Source organism: Primulina eburnea, chromosome 3, assembly GCF_022965805.1.
Source record: "Primulina eburnea isolate SZY01 chromosome 3, ASM2296580v1, whole genome shotgun sequence".
Taxonomy (NCBI): domain Eukaryota; kingdom Viridiplantae; phylum Streptophyta; class Magnoliopsida; order Lamiales; family Gesneriaceae; genus Primulina; species Primulina eburnea.
The window spans coordinates 24,222,116-24,227,358 of NC_133103.1; the positions used below are offsets into that span (position 1 = coordinate 24,222,116).

General features: G+C 39.0%; 1 non-coding gene across 1 annotated transcript; it reads right to left on the minus strand.

Annotated features, from left to right (window-relative positions):
• Positions 1-4,932: 4,932 nt before the first annotated feature.
• LOC140828721 (small nucleolar RNA R71) lies at positions 4,933-5,038 on the minus strand. Its single transcript, XR_012117289.1, has one exon. It is a non-coding gene; the product is annotated as a small nucleolar RNA R71 (small nucleolar RNA).
• Positions 5,039-5,243: the final 205 nt, after the last annotated feature.

The following is a 5,243-nucleotide window of genomic DNA, read 5'->3' on the forward strand; positions in this document are numbered from 1 at the left end:
GATAGAGCTTGGGAGAAGGAGTTGTAGGGGTATAGGAGGTTTGAGGAAGAGGAGATATATGATGAGCATGTTGATGAGAATAGACGAGATAGTGGTGTTGAAAGAAATTGAGCGTTGCATTTGCATCATGATGATGATAGGAGATGTGATGAGTATAGTGAGTATATAAGCCAGCAAGGGTATAGACTTAGTGGTACAAAGATGATAATTCCATCTTTCAGTGGGGAAGCCGATCCACAAGCGCACCTTGAGTGGGAGGAAAGGATGGAGTGTATATTTGGAGTCGGCAGGATTATACCGAAGCAGTGAAGGTAAGACGAGTTTGTAATGAGTTTACCGACTATGCTACTACTTGGTGTGATAAATTAGTACTTGGTAGGAGACGATGTGCGGATGACCCTATTGTTACGTGGGATGAGATGAAAAGGGTGATGAAGAAGCAATTTTTTCTAATTCACAATAATAGAAGAGTTTGTAAGAGACATGAGCATGGCTTGTATGATGATTCGTTGGCATCCACCTGGCGGTCCAACAGAAACGAGAAAATCATGGAAAAGCCAATTGTTGAGTCGAGGCATGAACATCGAGGATATTAAATGTTGTTGGTGTCTAGAAGTTGGACATATTATTAGCCAATGTACACGTGAGGATATGACATTAATAAAATCGCCAATGGAGCTTAAATCTCAAATGGAGATTGATGTTGTGGTTGAGCTTGAATGTCAAATGTAGGTTGAGGTTGTTGTTGAACCTGAATCTGAAATTGAGGTTGGGGAGATTGAGGAAGATAATAATACATTGGTTCTTGACGCGAGTGTTGAGCAGTATGTGGTGGAAGGTGAATTGATAGATGATAGTAAATCTGGTTGATGATACGAGTATTGTTGAAAAAACATTATGGAAAGTGAATCATTATGTGGGAAAGAAGTGTGTGTTTGTCTTCTAAAGAAGAAGAGAGTAGGCAAGGTGAAACTATGGTTTATGAACTTCTTGAGGAACAAAATGTTTCATTGGTTCAATTGAATCCAAATGTTCTTGAGGATCAATTGAGATTTATTGAATTGAGTGAAAAGAAATGTAAAATGGATGGAGGAAATAGAAAACAAAAGAGTGAGATGGCCATAGAAAGAAAAAAAGAAGAAATAGATGAGATTAGAGAAAAATAAAAAGAACAAGAGGCCAAAGAAAAAGAAAAAGAAAAGAAAAATAATTTAAAGGCCCAAAAGAGTGAGGCCGGGAGTGCTTTATTCTTGCATAAACAGTTTCATGTACCTTTGTGCAAAGTGGTTGATTCTCATTGTGATGATATAGACAGTTCAATCCCGAGCATTGTTATTTCTCCTTTGCAGGATTGTGATGAAGTCATGATAAGGAGACAAGAAAGTGTTGATGGGTGGCAATGTGATGATCCATTTGACGATGAGAGCAATTGCGATGAGGTATGGCTAGTTGCCAACACAACATCTAAGAGGTATGATTTGCTTTCTTACTTTAATTCATTGATGTGTTGTTTTCAAAATTTTAGAGAAAATGTTGAAAAGGATGATTTAAACGAGGTGATCATATCTTCACTTTTGTCTCTAAATTTTATGGGTGTAAGAATTATGAGATGTTTCATGCATTAAGTTTGAACATTGTTTCTTTTTATATCTCACGAGTTGCTAAATTGGTGAGAATTGGTGGCTACAAAATTTTATATGCATTAGACTTCCATTATTGTGATGTGTTAAATGATGGCATGGATAGTACACTTAGTGTGACCTATTTGCATGATTTATATTTGATTGGTGATAGTTGTGAAGATTACATGGTTATAATGATTTCTATGGTCATGATAAATATTGGGTTAAAGAGAATAAATTATTTGGTCTATATTCATTGCATGAGCTATGTGATATCGAGGAATATTATTGTGGTTTGATAATTGACATAACTCATGATTATATGTGTTGGTTGCATATGAAACGACATGTTGAGTGTGATTATGATACATGCATTGCATATGGAAGAATGACACGTCGACTGTATTCCTATGTCGTGCATCAATTATATCTCCTAGTGATTTATGGTCGAACATTTGTATTAATTTTGTTATACTGCTAACTAGGTCTAAGAAGGCGAGGAACATAGTCTTTGTGATACTTAATGATATTTTATCATTTGGTGTCATTTATTATTTGATGTATGTTGAGGTTGATGATTTGATAGTGAAGCCAACCATGGAGTTAGGGATCAAAATGTTTATGGCGCATGTCGGCGATGGCATCTACAATCTAGTTTGAAAGAGATACATGTTGATAATTTAATTCTTTTTATTAATAACTTGCTTCGTTTTTGCGTAGGTAGCCAAGATTTAAGGACAAATCTTTTTGAAGAAGGGGAGTATGATATGAATCTGACTAAGCATGACGTTCAAAGGATTGGAAGGAGGTTCAAGAAAGTATTGCATGGACTCATGAGCAATCGAGAAGAGCTTGCAAGCAAGGTTCCAAGTCTGGAAGGGTCTGTGATGCATGGAAATGAGCTTGGGGGCCATATGATCGTTGTGCGAGTGTTAAATGAAGAGGAAGGCAGAACACTCTGCGCCCGAGCGGTCAAATCCTACCGCCCGAACGCCAAAGTCACTGTCCAGAATGTGAATTCCAGAAGACCCTGCGCCTGAGCGGTAACATCTTACCGCCCGAGCGAGCCCTGTCCAGAAGACCCAACGCCCAAGCGGTAGAATCTCGTGCCCGAACGCGCCGCCTTGCGGAAAAATCTAATTTAGAGTACTAGTTAATTAGGTAACTGATATGTGTCGTTTTTACGTGTTTTATTGCATTGATTTATTTGTGTTTGCATTGTGCATGCATGAATTTCATTCACATTATGCTCATTTTAGAGTAATCATTTGCATTTTATCATGTCTCACTTGTATATGATGAATTTGCAGGAAAAATGGTCGGAGAACGAAAATCAAAGCGAAAGGTGGAAGGCTCAAGAATTTGGACAGAACAAGCGGCGCCCGAGCGGTACATTTCTACCGCCCGGGCGCGAGAAGTGAATAAATTAAGGGCCAAGACAGAAAGTTGGCGCTCGGGCGGTGCTTTTCTACCGCTCGAGCGCGAGAAAATGCCTCCGGAGTCAGCCTTACAGAATCTTGGCGCTCGGGCGGTGCTTTTCTACCGCCCGAGCGCGAATGCCGCATCAGCCAAGGGAACTTACAGAAAGTTGGCGCTCGAGCGGTACTTTTCTACCGCCCGAGCGCCACTTATTTTTGGCAAGATTTTTTTTCAGCCGATTCTTTCCTTAATTTCTGAACAAGACTGATATGGTAGGCGAGGGGGACGAATTGGAGACCTATTCAGACATAATTCGACAGCCGTCAAGGAGCTTTGGAGAGAACTTTGCGCTTGGAGTGAAGATTTGAAGTTTTCCGGGCATCGTTCTTCGCAGATTTCGTCACGTCTCGTATTTCTAGTTTATTTTCCGTTGTTTAAATATTGTTTTGCTTATTTTCATTATGAATTCTAGTAGCTAACTTTAATATTTGTTGGGATTAAAGGGGATCCTACCCCAAACTTTTAGTTGGTTAATTTATATTTCGATTTGTCATTTATTCTTGATTATTCTACGATTTTCATTGTGTCGTTGAGCGTAGCTAACTTTTACGACAATTTTATATCACGAGTGAGTTCGAGAGAATAACTAGTGATAGGATCGAGTAGTATAATCTGCGGATCTACAATTTGCATAGACATATGAAATTGGATACGTGTCGATAGTCATAGTCCTTAGGGTCGAAAACTAGGGGATTTCATCAATCGAAATGCGGTTCATTCTTGATAAATAATTAAAGACATTTAATTACTTCATTGAGTGAATTAGTTTGGCATAGCTCGAGAGAGTGTGTTCAATTGAATAGGAAATCCTGTCGGAAGCGTAGAACACAATCGAACGAATTAATTAATTAATAAGGGGTAGGTGAACCAGAATTCCCAACAAATTCTTTTATCATTTGAAATTTAATCCATTGATTTAGCATTCATATTTCATCATTTAATCTTTGAGCTTGTTTATTTAAATTTTCTTGACTTTTATTAGTCATAAAACAAACAATCAAATTTCGTCGCTAAAGTTTTAATAACTAAAATAATAATTGTGAAACACAGTCTTCAGTGGAACGATACTTGTACTCACGTACACTATATTATAACTTGACATCGTGCACTTGCGATTTATTTTGAGCATACAAAATCATATTTTTATTGGGGATTTTACTGTGCAAGTTTTGCTCGACCAAGTTTTTGGCGCCGTTGCCGGGGACTGTTAATCTACAATTAAATTTTTAGTTATTTTCTTTAGTGTATTTTATTTTTATTGAGCTAACACTCCATATTTTATTCCAGGTATCTTGTCTAGTGCATGCCAAAGTCACTTGATGTGGAGCTTGAGTTCGACCCTGAAATTGAAAGAACTTTTCGCAGGAGAAGACAGAAGCAAAGACTGAAGGAACTGATGGAGAGACACGAGCAAGAGCATGAGGAGGAGCGCCGTGAAGAGAGACATATTGAGATACCACGCCGCATACCAATGTTAGAGTATGCCCAGCCTTTGTTGGATGGTGCACGCCCTAGCATTGTGAGACCTATTGTGCGGGCAAATCACTTTGAAATCAAGCCAGCTATAATCCAGATGATTCAGAACACAGTCCAATTCGGAGGAACTGCTGTGGACGATCCAAACACACTATCGCGGATTTTCTTGAGATTTGCGATACTTTTAAATTTAATGGAGTTTCTGATGATGCTGTTAGACTGCGTTTATTTCCTTTCTCTTTGCGTGATAAGGCTAAAGCTTGGTTGAATTGTTTACCTGTAGGTTCGATCACTACATGGGAGGACATGGCGAAAGCGTTTCTTATCAGATACTTTCCTCCATCGAAGACCATGAAGCTGCGGGCAGACATCACAACATTTGCTCAGTTCGATCAAGAGTCACTATATGAGGCATGGGAGCGTTTCAAAGATCTATTACGAAGATGCCCACATCACGAGTTGCCACTTGGGTTAGTCGTTCAAACCTTCTATTCTGGCTTGCTTACTCCTAATCGTACTATGATAGATGCTGCTGCTTGTGGAAATCTATTGAGAAAAACTGCTGAGGAAGGGTATGAGCTACTGGAGGAGATGGCTGCTAGCAGTTATCACCCTCAATCTGACAGGAACAATCAGCGGAAAAGTGCAGGGATTCACCAGGTAACT